The 17,886-nt window shown below is 39.9% G+C and overlaps 1 long non-coding RNA gene across 1 annotated transcript; it reads left to right on the top strand.

The window, feature by feature from the left end:
* The first annotated feature begins 1,497 nt into the window (after window positions 1–1,497).
* LOC132344318 (uncharacterized) lies at window positions 1,498–13,058 on the top strand. The gene is made up of 3 exons (XR_009493563.1): window positions 1,498–1,640; window positions 3,594–3,698; window positions 12,918–13,058. It is a non-coding gene; the product is annotated as an uncharacterized lncRNA (long non-coding RNA).
* Window positions 13,059–17,886: the final 4,828 nt, after the last annotated feature.

Below are 17,886 nucleotides of genomic sequence, written 5' to 3'. Positions count from 1 at the left end.
ATAAAATTAAAAGACACTTGCTCCTCAGAAGGAAAGTTATGACCAAACTAGACAGCTTATTAAAAAGCAGAGACATTACTTTGCCTGCAGAGGTCCATCTAGTCAAGGCTATGGTTTTTCCAGTAGTCATGTATGGATGTGAGAGTTGGACTATGAAGAAATCTGAGCACTGAAGAATTGATGCTTTTGAACTGTGGTGTTAGTGAAGACTCTTGAAAGTCCCTTGTACAGCAAGGAGATCCAACCAGTCCATCCTAAAGGAAATCAGTCCTAAATATTCATTGGAAGGACTGATGCTGAAGCTGAAACTCCAATACTTTGACCACCTGATGCTAAGAACGGACTCATTTGAAAAGATCCTGATGCTGGGAAAGATTGAAGGAAGAAGGAGAAGGGGATGACAGAAGACGAGATGGTTGGATGGCATCACTGACTCAATGGACATGAGTTTGAGTAAACTCCAGGAGATGGTGATGGACAGGGAGGCCTGGCATGCTGCAGTCCACGGGGTCACAAAAATTCAGACATGACTGAGCGACTGAACTGAAGGCCCACTTGACTTCACATTCCAGGATGTCTGGCTCTAGGAGACTGACCACACCATCATGGTTATCTGGTTCATTAAGACCTTTTCTGTATAGTTTTTCTGTGTATTCTTGCCACCTCTTTTAATCTCCTCTGCTTCTGTTAGGTTCTTACTGAGCCACTTCATTCTTTCTGGCCTGAGTACATGCTAAGTCACTTCAGTTGTGTCCGACTCTTTGCAACCCTAGGTACTGTAGCCTGCCAGGCTCCTCTGTCCATGAGATTCTCCAGGCAAGAACACTGGAGTGGGTTGCCATGCCCTCTTCCAGGGGATCTTCCTGAGGCAGGGATCAAATCTGCATCTCCTGTGGCTCCTGTATTGCAGGCAGATTCTTTCCCCCTGGGCCACCAGAGAAGCCTCATTCTTTCTGGAGCTATTAGTAATTGCCCTGAACTCTTCCCCAGTAGCATATTGGACATCTTTCAACCTGGGGGCTCATTTTCCAGTGTCATACCTTTTTGCCTTTTCATATTGTTCATGGAGTTCTCCAGTCAAGAATACTGGAGTGGGTTGCCATGCCCTCCTCCAGTGGACCACGTTTTGTCAGAACTCTTCACTATGTCCTGTCCATCTTGGGTGGCCCTGCATGGCATGGCTCATAGCTTCCTTGAATTATGCAAGACCCTTCACCACAACAAAGCTGTGATCCATGAAAGCAGTATCCTACTATGCTCTCCAGCATAAACCTTTAGTTTTAAATAATCCTGAGCTACCTAAGCTTTCCTATAAATCCCATAAAAGTTTGGGGAAGAGTTGTGTTTTGGGTTTAGTTTGGTTAATTTTCTGTTTGTTACATGATATATCAATCAAAACCATGATGCTAAATAAATCCAGCACTCAAGCCAAATAAATAATGGGATTATAACTGCCAAAAATGCCTTTTAGTGTACCTGTGTGTGTGTTTAATTTTTAGTGTATCTTTGCCTCAATAACCAGATGATTCCTTTTCCCTCTCCCTCTCATACCTTTCCAGTTTGCACGCTTTGAAACAATTGATTTGTCTCAAGTTGCCTTGGCAGAAAGCAGCTGTAGAAACCTTTGCCACAGTTTTTGCGTAAGTAAGATTAGGATTGCCTGAATGGGCAAGGGTGAGAGCTAGCTGGGAAGAGGGGTCTCCATATCCGCCTGTTGCCTGTTTGGAATTCAAATTTCCCAAGTCTTCTTTAATCCCAAAGTGTGTTTGGAAATCCACTTAGAGTAGCATTGCAAATGAGTGCTAAAGATTATTCATGTGAGTATTTTCTATCAGCCCACTGATGGGGGGAAAGAGCATGATTGCCCTTGTCTCTATTACCAGTTTGATATAAAAGCAGAGATGATTTCAGAATGTGGGTGACTATTTCAAAAATCAATCCTTCTGGTGAAGGTAATTTAAATGAATATCATTGGGAGGCTTTCAAGAGACTGCTAATATGTTGTAGACTAAATCAAGATATTTGAGCTACATGGCATTTTCTCCTTTGATGAAACAGATAAGAACCTAAATCCAAAGTGAAAGTTACTCTATGCTGAGATTACTAATGAGAGTACCTCAAAGAAAGCAGAGGATTTTCCAGGGATGTATTCAAGGGCTTGTCACTGCTAAAATGTCATAAGACTTGGTCATTCAGGTAAATTCAGAACAGAAATCTCACTGAAAAATAACAAGTCCATTGGCCCAAGAATTCTCATACCCATCTTCTCACAGAAATGTTTTTTTTTTCAGCGTCAGTGGTGGGTTATGGAGAGCAGGGTTCCTCTTCAGGCAGGTGGAGAGTGGTACTTGGCAGACTAAAGAGCTATGGGCCCAATACCCTGCTTCCATAGCTGGTCCACAGTCTCTTCTTTGAAAGGAGAGCAGTTGAAAGGAGACCCTATCTCATTTCTCTCTCATTGCATCATACTGACCCAGGAAAAGCTGAGGGTTCCGTTGACCCAGTTCCAAAATCTTAACTTTTGAGTGATAAGCACACAAGATAATGTTTTGGGTATCATTCTATAAAAATTCCAAGGGCTAGGTTTCCCCTTAGCCTAATTAAAACATAGAGGCACTATGCATCAACCCCACATAAGAATGGGTTTAGACCAAAGGAGCGACTGTTGTTACTAATTCCAACTAGTTCCTATTGCCATTATCACAGAATCATGCGGTGCTACATGCACAAGAAGAACAAATTGTTTGTTGTTGTGGTGAGCTCTAGCTGCAAGATTTGGGCTTGGGGTGGTGGACACTGGTAATGAAGACAAGTAGGGCCATTGAAGCAATGCTATAGCTATAGCTATCCATGCTCCCTCCTGCCCTTTGGGAAAAGATGAAGTTAGCAGGGTCTACCTCTGCTAGACCCTCAACATGGCTTTCTCATTGTTTCTGCAAGGTTTTTGCACCAAGCAGGATTAAGAGAGATAATAGTAAAATTCTCTTCAGATTTTCCCTGACCATAAGAAAGAAAGAAACTGGATTTGTAGTTTCCTCACTCCAGTCTCACTCTCCCCTCAAACAGAAATAGCCACACCCTGATGAAAAAGAAACACTTTTACCATTTCAGGTAGGTAGAGCAGGAAGTAAACAAGTAAGATTTTCAGGCAACTTTATTTTAGTAACAGATGGGTGCTTGGCCTAGTGTTTAAGAGCATGTGTGCTGGAGCCAAAGAATCTAGATTCAAATTTTGGCTTAGTTTCTTACCTACTCTTTTGCCCTGAGCAAGTCATTTAACTCCCTTTGCCACAGAAAAAGTATCCTGACTATAAAGTGAGGGAAAATAATACTGCCTAGCTCTTGGATTTGTAATGAAGATTGAAATAAATAAGATAAATAAAGTACAATAGAACAGTGCCCGGTACATAGTAAGTGCCTTTAAATTGTTGTTTATTACTGTTATTAGTTGGGCTGGCTCTTGGAACTGCTGTCATATATTTAAGAAGTGGCTTTGGTAGTGCTTGGTAGACCTGTCTAGTATCTTAGAGAGTTCAAATGCTCTGGGGGCAAAGTTTGAGTTGGGAACCAGCTAATAATGTGACTTTCTGTAGGTGATCACACCACAACGAAAAGTTACGCTGGCTGCACCAAATCGGAAAGACATGGAAGAATGGATTAACGTCATAAAAACCGTGCAACAGGGAGAAATCCGTAAGGTAAGCTAAATAATAGAGAATCCACTCAACTCTCATGGGTACACACTTAATTGACTGCATTAGCTAAGCCACCTTTCAAACACGGAAATAATAAAATGGAAGCAGATACCATCTGATCAGGAATTTTGTGTGTATATCATTAGGAAATCTGTCTATAAATAGAATTAATTCACTTAGACTCAAACCTTGGTAAATATGTGGTTTAGAAACCTCTGTACACATCCAGTTTATATATAGATGTCACTGTTTGCTCAATGGATGAGGTATTCAAGATGAATGTGGGAAGCTAACTTAGATGTTCTTATGTTATTAATAGCATAGCTGCAATCAGCAGTCTTGACTTGAGTCTGCGAAGTGACTATAGTAAGAACTAAGGAAACTGAGGCTCAAAGATAAGGAACTAGACCAAGACAAAATAACTATTCAGTTGCAAAGCCAAGATTTAGACCCAGGCTATGTGAATCCAAAGCCTAGGTCCCTAACCATTATGCCCTTCTGCCTCTCTGTTTACTGTTCACAATAAAGGAAATATAGAGGGAGGAGCAAGGAACAGTCTTCCCCAAAGCATGGCAGGGTTCCTTTTCTCCTTAACAATACCAAGCCCTGGGCTACTGCTCCGGGCAACAAGTGGTACTACCATTGAAACTCTGGGCTATGCCCTCTGCTCAGACTTCTACAGACCTACTGCACTAGAAGTTATGTAAGTTCCAAGAGAGGAGGGATTTTTGTCATTTATTCACTTAGAGCAGTGTCTCGCACATAGTAGAGGCTCAATAAGTATTCTTTGAATGAATAAATGAATCTGAGGGTAATCTTGGGGCCAGGGTTTAGAAAGAGAGTGATATATAGTTCATCCTAAACAAAGTTCTACTGTGAAGATTTTGAGATAATGGGGAAGATTAATTCAAACGTGAAAAGAAACTGATGTATAGGAGATGTATAGGCCCTGTGATACTCAAGAGGGATAATGGATTCTATACTCCCATAATCATAAGCTAGCAAACTTTATAAAAACCATTAAAAAGTAGAGCACCTATATATGAAAGGGGTCAAGTTTTCCAGTAAAATGCTAATGTTTTATAGTTTGAGAATTCAGGATTTCTTTCTCTACTTATTAGCAAAAATGCATATAAAAGTTAAAAAATATAACCTGATGTCTTAAGTAACTAGTAAAGGGTAGAGGATTGTTATAGATATTTGGGGTGGAGCGGTAATGGCACCCCACTCCAGTACTCTTGCCTGGAAAATCCCATGGACAGGGGAGCCTGGTGGGCTGCAGTCCATGGGATTGCTAGGAGTCGGACACGACTGAGCGACTTCGCTTTCACTTTTCACTTTCATGCATTGGAGAAGGAAATGGCAACCCACTCCAGTGTTCTTGCCTGGAGAATCCCAGGGACGGGGGAGCCTGGTGGGCTGCCGTCAATGGGGTCACACAGAGTCAGACATGACTGAATCGACTTAGCAGCAGCAGCAGCAGTGTAAAATAATAGGTAGTGATGTTGTTCAGTCGCTCAGTCGTGTCTGACTCTGCGACACCATGGACTGCAGCACGCCAGGATTCTCTATCCTTCACCATCTCCTGGAGCTTGCTCAAACTTATGTCCATTGAGTCAGTGATGCCATCCAACCATCTCGTCCTCTGTCATCCCCTTCTACTGCTTTCAATCTTTTCCAGCATCAGGGTCTTTTCTAATGAGTCGGTTCTTTGCATCAAGTGGCCAAAGTATTGGAGCTTCAGCTTCAGCATCAGTCCTTCTAACGAATATTCAGGACTGATTTCCTTTAGGATTAACTGGTTTGATCTCCTTGCAGTCTAAGGGACTCTCAAGAGTCTTCTCAAAACCACAACTCAAAAGCATCAATTCTTTGGCATTCAGCCCTCTTTATGGTCCAAATCTCACATCCATACATGACTACTGGAAAAACCATAGCTTTGACTATACGGACCTTCATCAGAAAAGTAATGTCTCTGCTTTTTTAATATGCTGTCTAGGTTTGTCATGGCTTTCTTCCAAGGAGCAAGTGTCTTTTAATTTCATGGCTGCAGTCACCATCTGCATGATTTTGGAGCCCAAAAAAATAAAGTCTGTCACTGTTTCCATTTTCCCCCCATCTATTTGCCGTAAAGTGCTGAGACCAGCTGCCATGATCTTCATTATTTGAATGTTGAGTTTTAAACCAGCTTTTTCACTCTCTTCTTTCACTTTCATCAGTAAGCTCTTTAGTTCCTCTTCACTTTCTGACATAAGGATGGTGTCATCTGTATATTAGAGGTTATTGATAGTTCTCCCTGCAGTCTTGATTCCAGCTTGTGTTGCATCCAGCCCAGCATTTCTCATGATGTATTCTGCATATAAGTTAAATAAGCAGGGTGACAATATATAGCCTTGATGTATACTTTTCCCAATTTTGAACCACTCCATTGTTCCATGTCTGGTTCTAACTATTGCTTCTTGACCTGTATACAGATTTCTCAGGAGGCTGGTAAGGTGGTCTGGTATTCCCATATCTTTAAGAATTTTCCACATTTTGTTGTGATGCACACAGTCAAAGGCTTTAGCATAGTCAATGAAGCAGAAGTAGATGGTTTTCTGGAATTCTCTTGCTTTATCTATGATCCAGCAGATGTTGGCAATTTGATCTCTGGAGAACTCCATGGACAGTATGAAAAGGCAAAAAGATATGACGTTGGAAGATGAGCTCCCCTGGTTAGAAGGTGCCTGATATGCTAATGGAGAAGAGAGGAAGGCAATTACTTCTGGCTCCAGAAAGAATTAAGAGGCTGGGCCAAAGCGGAAACATTTCTAAGTTGTGGATGTATCTGGTGGTGAAAGTAAACTCTGATGCTGTAAAGAACAATATTGCATAGGAACCTGGAATGTTAGGTACATGAATCAAGGTAAATTAGACATGGTCAAGCAGGAGAGGGCAACACTGAACATTGATATTTTAGGAACCAGTGAACTAAAATGGACAGAATTGGGAGAATTTAATTCAGGTAACAATTATATCTACTACTGTGGGCAAGAATCCCTTAGAAGAATTGGAGTAGCCCTCATAGTTAACAAAAGAGACTGAAGTGCAGTACTTGGGTGCAACCTCAAAAATGACAAAATGATCTCAGCTTGTTTCCAAGTAAACCATTCAACATCACAGTAATACAAGTCTATGCCCCAACCACTGATGCCAAAAAGGCTAAAGTTGACCACGTTTATGAAGACCCACAGCACCTTCTAGAAGTAACACCAAAAAAAGATGTCCTTTTCATCATAGGGGATTGGAATGCAAAAGTAGGAAGTGAGGAGATACCCAGAATAACAGGCAAGTTTGGCCTTGGTGCGCAAAATGAAGCAGGGCAAAGGCTAGCAGAGTTTTGTCAACAGAAAACACTGGTCATAGCAAACACCTTTTTTCAACAACAAGGGACAACTCTACACATGGACATAACCAGACGGTCATACAGAATTCAGATTGATTATATTCTTGGCAGCTGAAGATGGAGAAGCTCTATACAGTCAGCAAAAACAAGACAAAGAGCTGAATATGGCTCAGATCATGAGCTCCTTATTGTAAAATTAAGGCCTAAATTGAAGAAAGTAGGGAAAACCACCAGAGAAGGCAATGGCACCCCACTCCAGTACTCTTGTCTGGAAAATCCCATGGATGGAGGAGCCTGGTAGGCTGCAGTCCCTGGGGTCGCTGAGGGTCGGACACGACTGAGCAACTTCACTTTCACTTTTCACTTTTCACTTTCCTGCATTGGAGAAGGAAATGGCAATCCACTCCAGTGTTCTTGCCTGGAGAATCCCAGGGATGGCGGAGCCTGGTGGGCTGCCATCTCTGGGGTCGCAGAGTCGGACACGACTGAAGTGACAGCAGCAGCAGAGAAAACCACTAGATCATTCAGGTATGACCTAAATCAAACCCCTTAATGATTATATAATGGAGGTGACAAATAGATTCAAGGGATTATATCTGGTAGACAGAGTCCCTAAAGAACTGTGGACAGGTTTGTAACATTGTACAGAAGGCAATGACCAACACCAACCCCAAGAAAAAGAAATGCAAGAAGGCAAAGTGGTTATCGGAGGAGGCTTTACAAATAGCTAAGGAAAGAAGAGAAGCGAAAGTCAAGAGAGAAAGGGTAAGATATACCCAAATGATTGTAGAACTCCAGAGAATAGCAAGGAGAGATGAGAAGGATTTCTTAAGTAACCAATGCAAAGAAATAGAGAAAACAATAGAATGGGAAAGACTAGAGATCTTATCAAGAAAATTGGAGACACCAAGGGAACATTTCATGAAAATATGGGCACAGTAAAGGACAGAAAAGGCTAGGACCTAAAAGAAGCAGAAGAGATTAAAAAGAGGTGGCAAGGATACACAAATGTATACAAAGAAGGTCTTAATGACCTGGATAACCACAATGGTGTGGTCACTCACTTAGAGCCAGATATCCTGGAGTGTGAAGTCAAGTGGGCCTTAGAAAGTATTAGTATGAACAAAGCTAGTGGAGATGATGAAATTCCAGCTGAGTTATTTAAAATACTAAAAACAATGATGCTGTTAAAGTGCTATACTCAATATGTCAGCAAATTTGGAAAACCCGGCTATGGCCACAGGACTGGAAAAGGTCAGATTTCCTTCCAATCCCAAAGAAAGGCAATGCCAAAGAATGTTCAAACTACCGTACACTTGTGCTCATTTCACATGCTAGCAAGTTAATGCTCAGAATCCTTCAAGTTAAGCTTCAACAATATGTGATCTGAGAATTTCCAGATGTACAAGCTGGATTTAGAAAAGGCAAAGGAACCAGAGATCAAATTGCCAACATCCGCTGGATCATAGAAAAAGCAAGGGAATTTTAGAAAAACATCTACTTTTGCTTCATTGACTACACAAAAGGTTTTGTGTGGATCACAACAAACTGGAAAATGCTTAAAGAAATGGGAATACCAGACCACCTTAGCTGCCTCATGAGAAACCTCTATGTAGGTCAAGAAGCAGCAGTTAAAACTGGACATGGAACAACTATGTGGTTCAAAATTGGGAAAGGAGTGTGACAAGGCTGTATATTGTCACCCTCCTTATTTAACTTATAGGCAGAGTACCTCATTTGAAATACTGGACTGGACGAATCACAAGCTCTAATCATGATTACTGGGAGAAATATCAACAACCTCAGATATGCAGATGATACCATTCTAATGGCAGAAAGTGAAAAGGAACTAAAGAGCCTCTTGATAAGGGTGAAAGGAGAGTGAAAAAAACTGGCTTAAAACTCAACATTCAAAAAAACTAAGATCATAGCATCTGGTCCCATCACTTCATGACAAACAGAAGGGGAAAAAGTAGAAGCAGTGACAGATTTTTTTTCTTGGGCTCCAAAATCACTGCGAATGGTGATTGTAGCCATGAAATTAAAAGACGTTTGCTCCTTGGAAGGAAAACTATGACAAACCTAGACAACATATTAAAAAGCAGAGACATCATTTTGCTGACAAAGGTCTGATAGAGCTATGATTTTTCCAGTAATCATGTACAGATGTGAGAACTTGACCATAAAGGAGGCTGAGCACTGAAAAACTGATGCTTTTGAATTGTGGTGCTGGACAAGACTCTCGAGAGCCCCTTAGACTGCAAGGAGATCAAATCGGTCAATCCTAAAGGAAAACAACCTTGAATATTCACTGGAAGTACTGTTGTTGAAGCTGAAGCTCCAATATTTTGACTGCCTGATGAGAAGAAATGACTTGTTGCAAAAGACCCTGATGTTGGAAAAGATTTAGGTCAGGAGGAGATGGGGGTGGCAGAGGATGAGATGGTTAGATAGAATCACCATTGAGTTGGAAGATAGTGGAGGACAGATGAGCCTGGTGTGCTGCAGTCCATGAAGTCCCAAAGAGTTGGACTGGACTTGGCAACTGAACATCAACAACAGCATATATAATTAAATCACTCTACTGTACCTGGATCTAACACAATATTGTAAATCAACTATACTTCAATATTTAAAAAAGAGATAACACAAGAGGTAATTACAAGAGGTAATAAGTCCTGACAAGAATGTGGAGAAAAGAGATTAATAATAAATTATTATTGATACAGGCCTTATAAAAAGTAGTATTGCAGTTTCTCAAAGTATTAAAAATATAACTACCTTATGCTCCAGCAATTCCACTGCTGGGTATATATATCTATCAGACATGAAATCAGGATCTTGAATATGTATCATCACTCTCGTGTTTCTTTCAGCATTATTCACAGTAACCAAGATATGGATGTAACCTAAATGTCCCTCAGTGGATTAATGGGTTTAAAATGTAATATTTTTATATACAGATACAATGGAATATTGTTCAGCCTTTAAAAAGAAGCAAATCTTGCCCATTGGAATAACATGGATGAACCTGGAAGACATTATGCTAAATTAAATAAGCCAGACACAGAAAGACAGTACTGTATGTCCTAATTTATATGTGGCATCTAAAATAAACTCAATCCCCAGGAGAAGGAAATAGCAACCCACTCCAGTATTCTTACCTGGGCAATCCCACGGACAGAGTAACCTGGTGGGCTACAGTTCATGGGGTCACAAAGAGTTGGACCCCAAACTTCTTGTCACTAAGAGTTGGACCCCAAACTTCTTGAAGGGGTTAGACTGCAAGAACTTGGACTGCTACAACAAATCCATAAATTGTGTGAATTAAGAAAATCTGTCACAGTTCTGGAGTTTAGAATTCCAAAATCAGTGTATTGGCAGGGCCATGCTCTCCTGAAGCCTCTAGAAGAGAATCCTTCTTTACCTCTTCTTAACTTCTAGTGATTACAGGCATTCCTTGACATTCCTTCACTTGTAGACACATCATTCCAATCTCACCCTCTGTCAGCACTTGCGGTTCTCTTCTGTGACTGTGTCTGAATTTCCCTCTTCTTATAAGGACAGTAGTCACTGGTTTAGGGCCTACTCTAATCCATTTTGTGTGTGTGTCTGTGTGTGTGTGTGTGTGTGTCTGTGTGTGTGTGTGTGTGTGTGTAAGTCGCTCAGTCTTGTCCGACTCTTTGTGACCCCATGGACTGTAGCTCGCCAGGCTCCTCTGTTCACGGAATTCTCCAGGCAAGAATATTGGAGTGGATTGCCATTCCCTTCTCCAGGGAATCTTCCTGACCCAGAGATCAAACCTAGGTCTCCTGCATTGTGGGCAGATTCTTTACCGTCTGAGCCTCCAGGGAACCCCAATCCATTATGACCACATCTTAAATTGATTGCATCTATAAATATCCTATTTTCAAATAAGATCACATTAACAGATACTAGGAATTTGAACATATTTTGGCAAGGGACATAATTCAGCATACCACACATACTAACTCAGGGTTGTATGCATCAAAGTTTCCTTATACAATAAGATGCACATAAGGAATATAAATCCCATTTCCTCTACTGCTAAACCAAAACAATGTCCATTTTATATATGTTTATATTATGTAGCCAATTGTACCGTGAAATTCAGTATTCTACTCAGAGTTCTTCATTTCTTCCATTTGTCCCATAGAATCTTGATCATTATAGGAGAGCTCACTTGTAAGTCTATACTGGAAGGATCTGTTTAGGAAGTTGTCTCCTACCGTAGACCATGAGCTCCTTGAGGGCAAAAACTATGGACCATGCATCTCTGCATCTCTAGTTCCTAGCTTCATAGATGACACAAAGTAGCTCTTAGTAATTATTGGAGGAGAGGGGGAAGCTGGAAGGAAGGAAGGTACTTGTAGAGTTTTAATCTAGTGGCTTGAGAAATGGAAAGGTGCTGGTTGCTCAGTATGTCAAGACCAAGTCTATTTCATTTCCTCATGACTCTACACTCTCTACTCTGATCTTCTTGGAACTTTGTCAGGGTCTCAATATGCAAAAAATAATACAATCACAAAGTGACCTCATACTAGATGAGCCTTTGTCTCATCCAAGTAGCTTTTCCTTCCAGAAGCTTCCTAGTCAATCCAACAGCAATTTAGCACATAAATAGCATGTCAGAGAGGGAAGCAGGGTTCAAAGAGTACCATATACAGGCTATGTTTTAGATGACTAATTCCTATAAATTAATCAAAGTTGAAGACTAAATGTGCTAGGTCCCTTAATAGTGCCCTCTCTCCTCCCCCTCTTTTTTTTTCTCTCTCTCCTATCCTTCTCTCTCTCTCTCAGGGACCACTATCAGGAAGACTGTGTATTTCATTTTAAGGTCTTATGCCTTTACACGCCTAAATGATTATAACATCAAGAATAAATAGCTGAATATGTATGCCTATGTCTACATTCCAGAGGAAGGCAGAGAAAGAAGAGATCAGGCATACACAGGAATTAGAGAAAAGGTGGAAGTGTCCTGTGGAATGTACACCCAGAATAAATTGGAAGGTTTTTGGTGCCCACCCCTCCCCTTCTCCTTTTAACCCCAAAACTAGTTGTTGTTATACCCTGTACCTGCCCAACAGTCATGAGAAATAGGCTGTGTTAAACAAATGCAACATTTACAGGCAGGTTAATAGTAAACATCAAATTCAATACCATGAAAGAGGGACACCAAACAGAATGCTGTTTCAAGAAAGCAGAGACTTTGTCTTATTCATCATTATATCCCCAGTGCCTTGAAAAGTGCCAAGCACATAGTAGTTACTTGGTAAATATTTAATGAATTTTGAATGAATTAAATTGATTAACCAGAAAATTTCTATAGGCAGTCAGAGCATGGTATTCAGAAAAGAATGCTTTGGCCAGAAGCTTCTGAAATGAAACTATTGTCCCAGCAATGCAATTTTCTACTCACTTGGCAGCACTAAGCCAGGAAGGGTAACATATATCTCCAGGAGGAAGCTAAAGCCTGACAAGTATTCCTTAGCCCAGGGTCAGAGCCCTACTTCCTCCCTTTCTTGCCTGGTCAGAGGATTTGGAACCCATGCGCCCTGCACTGGGAGTGTGGAGTCTTAATCACTGGACTGCCAGGGAATTCCACCCCCCTCATTCTTTTTCCCTTTCCAAAACCATTGGGAAAAAATAGAGATGGGAGGTTTATTAAGTGTCAGCTCAACTTTGATACTTACTTTTCACATGCTCTGGCACCTTATATAGATGGCCATTTCACCCTTAGCATCAGGTTTTCTGGCCTTCTCTAATCCATCTCTGTGATTAACTCTCTATTCTTTGTTCTCTTTGCTTTATTTTAGATACCTGCAGCAGAAAACAACCCTTTTCTTGTTGGAATGCACTACTGGTATTCGAGCCACAGTCCCCGGACCCAGCACTGCAATGTTTGTCGGGGGAGCATTCCTGCCTTATCTCAAAATGTTATCATCTGTGAAGGTAACTTTCTGATTCCTTTAGGAAGTGGAGCTCAGTGGGTGGAGAGAGGGGTGGAAAAGTTCATGTGGCTTTAGTATCATTGACTCAAACCACATCGCTGAGTCTAGTGTAAGATTAACCCTGATATTTAACGACTGGGAAAAGAATATGGGAGGAAACTGGCATGAGGAAGAATTTTCATGAATCAAAAGAGAGGGTTGGATCTGGGAGGACTGGACAATACAGTCACATGGTTGAAAAAAAAAAACAGAAAATCACCTCTTTTTTATCATCAATTTCCATTAAAGTTGGGTAGTAGAAAATTTGGCCAGGAAGAATAAAAAGAAACTGAAATATATGGAAAATAAGCCTTTGGAGTTAAGTCATAACTACTTAGATGCATCTAGGTTCTAACTTTTAGAGCAGCTTAGGGAAAAAAAAATAGAATCTTCATTGTCACCAGATTAACATCCATCTTTTTTCTTCTTTTTACAGTGTGTAAAGTAAAGTCTCACAGATTATGTGCTTTAAGAGCAAACAAAGATTGCAAATGGAATACATTATCCATTACTGATGACCTCCTCATGCCTGCAGATGAAGTAGTGAGTACCAGCCATGCTTTCTCGTAATCACCCTTTTACATCTCCCCTTCAGTCAGGACACAGACAACCCAAGTAGGCTTGTTCCCTAAGCTCATGATCCAAACAAATCTATAAGAATGAAAGCCTCCTCCCATCTCCCACCTGTCATTGGTCACTAGCATTGAAGTAGGGAGAGCAGGACGATGGAGAACTTCCTTAGGGTTATCTAGTGTCCTCCGGGGGGTAGTACAGTTATTCCAGCTGGCCTTCCTCTCTTTATATCTCTAACTTCTATATCTTGTCTCTTTCTATCCTTCAGAAAACCATGCCTCATCAGTGGGTAGAAGGAAACATATCTGCCAGTTCTCAGTGCGCAGTATGTCATGAGAACTGCGGCAGTTACCAGAGACTTCAAGATTTCCGGTGTCTCTGGTGTAATTCTACGGTAAGATTCTTCTCATCTTGATACTTAGAGAATTGACTTCTAGAGAAGGGGTGGGTTGGAGGTTGATTGTGCCTACATATAGATAGAAATCTCAGTGACCCTTACTCAGAAATAGATTATACAGATTCTATAGTGTAGAACTCAATATCCTACCTTTCCAAAATTGGCTATGGAATCTTTGAAAGAAAGATGTAATACTCCCTCTTATCTTTGAGGGTCTTAAATGATGAAGCCTGCTAGCAAATGGGAAGAGCTGAACTCTTTTATGACATTATGGTCAATTAAAAAAATTGTTCTCAGTATACCCTTAAGAAACATCCTGCTTTCCTCATTTACCATTTCCTAGGAAATTGTAATCTTTGTTAATTAATAATGGTTAATAATATTAGCACATTATTACTGCCACTATATATTATTTTATATACACAACCTCATTTAATCTTAAAACAACCCTAAACCAACCCTCATTGTCCCCATTTACAGAAGGGGAAAGTGAGGTTCAGAAAAGTGAAGTGATTTGCTCAAGGTCATGCAGCCAGTAAACAAAACAGTCTTGATTTATACATAATTGTGCAAAAAACTATGTTCTTAACTACAACATTACCATACCTTTAAACCAGTGGTTCTCAGTTGGGGTTATTTTCTCCCACCCCCAGAACACATTTGACAATGTCCAGAAAATTTTTTGTATCCAATGATATTCTGATGGAATTTTTTCTATTTATTGAAGTATAGTTGTTTTATAATATTATATAAATTTCAAGGGTACAAAATGATGATTCACAATTTTTAAAGTTTATACTCCATTTATGCATATTATAAAATATGGTCTATATTCCCTGTGTTGTTCTATATATCCTTATAGCTTATTTATTTCATATATAATATTAGTAATTTGTACCCCTTAATCCCCTACCCCTATCTTCACCTCCCCTCTTCCTTCTCCTCACTAGTAAACACAAGTTTTTTTCTCTATACCTGTGAGTCTATTTCTTTTTTGTTATATTCACTAGTTCATTTTTTAGATTCCGTATGTAAAAGGTAATATACAGTATTTGTCTTTCTCTGTCTGACTTATTTCACTTAGCATAATACTGTCAAGGTCCATCCATGTCAGTGCAAATGGCAGATTTTCATTCTTTTAAATGTCAGAGTACTATTCCATTATATATAACAGAAAAAAAAACAAATGAACTTTTTAGCTCTCCAACCTTTATATATCTAACAATTGTTCTTTATCAATTCATCTGTTGATGGGCACTAAGTAAGGATGCTTCCATATCTTCACTGTTACAAAAAATGCTGCTGTGAACATTGAGGTGCATGTATATTTTTGTTTTTTTGTTTTTGTTTTTAACTTTTTTTAAATTTTATTTTATTTTTAAACTTTACAATATTGTATTAGTTTTGCCAAATATCGAAATGAATCCACCACAGGTTTACCCGTGTTCCCCATCCTGAACCTTCCTCCCTCCTCCCTCCCCTACCCTCCCTCTGGGTCGTCCCAGTGCACCAGCCCCAAGCATCCAGTACCGTGCATCGAACCTGGACTGGCGACTCGTTTCATACATGATATTATACATGTTTCAATGCTATTCTCCCAAATCTCCCCACCCTCTCCCTCTCCCACAGAGTCCATAAGACTGATCTATACATCGGTGTCTCTTTTGCTGTCTCATACACAGGGTTATTGTTACCATCTTTCTAAATTCCATATATATGCGTTAGTATACTGTATTGGTGTTTTTCTTTCTGGCTTACTTCACTCTGTATATTTTTAAATTAATGTTTTCTTCAGATATATAGCCAGAAGTAGGATTGTTGGATCCTAGGAGCCTAGCAAGCTATAGTCCATAGGGTCACAGAGTTGGACACAACTGAAGCGACTGAACATGCATGTGGTACCTCTATGTTTAGTTTTTTGAGGAACCTCCATACTGTTCTCCATAGTGACTGTACCAGTTTACATTCCCACCAACAGTATACTAGGGTTCCATTTTCTCCACATCCTTGCCCACATTTGTCATTTGTGGTCTTTTTGATGATAACCATTCTGACAGGTGTGATGTGATATCTCATAGTGGCTTTGATGTGCATTCCCCTGATAATTAGTGATATTGAGCATCTTTTCATGTGCCTGTTGGTTTTCTGTATATCTTCTTTGGAAAAATTGTCTATTTAGGTCTTCTGTCCATTTTTTATTGGAAGATAATTGCTTTAGAATGTTGTGTTGGTTTCTACTGTACAAAAATGTTCATCAGCCATAAATATATACAGACTCCCTCTTGAGCCTCCCTTCCATTTTTTACTTTGGTTGTTTTTAAATACTGAGTTGTATGAGCTATTTATGTATTTTGGCTATTAACCCCTTAATGGTCATATCATTTGCAAATAGTTTCTCCCATTCTGTCGGGTGTCTTTTCATTTTGTTGATGGTTTCCTTTGCTATGCAAAAGCATTTAATTTTAACTGGACCCCATTCGTTTATTTTTGCTTTTATTTCCCTGCCTTAGGAGACAGATCAAAAAAAAATTGCTATAATTTATGTCAAAGAGTGTTTTGCCTATATTCCTTTCTAGTAGTTTTATGGTTTCAGTTCAGTTCAGTTCAGTTCAGTCGCTCAGTCGTGTCTGACTCTTTGCGACCACATGAATCGCAGCACGCCAGGCCTCCCTGTCCATCACCAACTCCTGGAGTTCACCCAGACTCATGTCCATCGAGTCAGTGATGCCATCCAGCCATCTCATCCTCTGTCGTCCCCTTCTCCTCCTGCCCCCAATCCCTCCCAGCATCAGAGTTTTTTCCAATGAGTCAACTCTTTGCATGAGGTGGCCAAAGTACTGGAGTTTCAGCTTTAGCATCATTCCTTCCAAAGAAATCCCAGGGCTGATCTCCTTCAGAATGGACTGGTTGGATCTCCTTGCTGTCCAAGGGACTCTCAAGAGTCTTCTCCAACACCACAGTTCAAAAGCATCAATTCTTCGGTGCTCAGCCTTCTTCACAGTCCAACTCTCACATCCATACATGACCACAGGAAAAACCACAGCCTTGACTAGACGAACCTTTGTTGGCAAAGTAATGTCTCTGCTTTTGAATATGCTATCTAGGTTGGTCATAACTTTCTTTCCAAGGAGTAAGTGTCTTTTATTTTATTTATTTTATTTTATTTAACTTTACAACATTGTATTGGTTTTGCCATATATCAAAATGAATCTGCCACAGGTATACAGTAAGCATGTTTTAATTTCATGGCTGGAGTCACCATTTGCAGTGATTTTGGAGCCCAGAAAAATAAAGTCTGACACTGTTTCCACTGTTTCTCCATCTATTTCCCATGAAGTGATGGGACCGGATTATATTTAGGTCTTAAATCCATTTTGAGTTTACTTTTGTATATGGTATGAGAAAATGTTCTAATTTCACTCTTTTACATGTAGTTGTCCAGTTATCTCAGCACCACTTAATGAAGAGACTGTCTTTTCTCCATAGTCTATTCTTGCTTCTTTTTTTGTAGATTAACTTATCATTAAGTGTGTGGGTATATTTCTGGGCTCTTTATTTTGTTCCAATGATCTATATATCTGTTTTAGTGCCATTACTATTGCCTATTGCTCTGTGTAAGGTCTGAAGTTAGGGAGTATTTCTTTCTCAAAAATGTTTTGGTTTTCAGGGTCTCTTGTCCCATATAAACTTTTAGAATTATTTGTTCTGGTTCTGGAAAAATGCCATTGGTATTTTGATAGGGATTGCATCAGACCTGTAAATTTCCTTGGGTAGTATGGTAATTTTAACAATTTTAATTCTTGCAATCCATGAAAAAGGTATATC

Source organism: Bos taurus, chromosome X (genome assembly GCF_002263795.3).
Source record: "Bos taurus isolate L1 Dominette 01449 registration number 42190680 breed Hereford chromosome X, ARS-UCD2.0, whole genome shotgun sequence".
In the NCBI taxonomy this organism is placed as follows: domain Eukaryota; kingdom Metazoa; phylum Chordata; class Mammalia; order Artiodactyla; family Bovidae; genus Bos; species Bos taurus.
The sequence above is the reverse complement of the archived record's forward strand: the minus strand, read 5'-3'. Positions and strand labels throughout refer to the sequence as shown.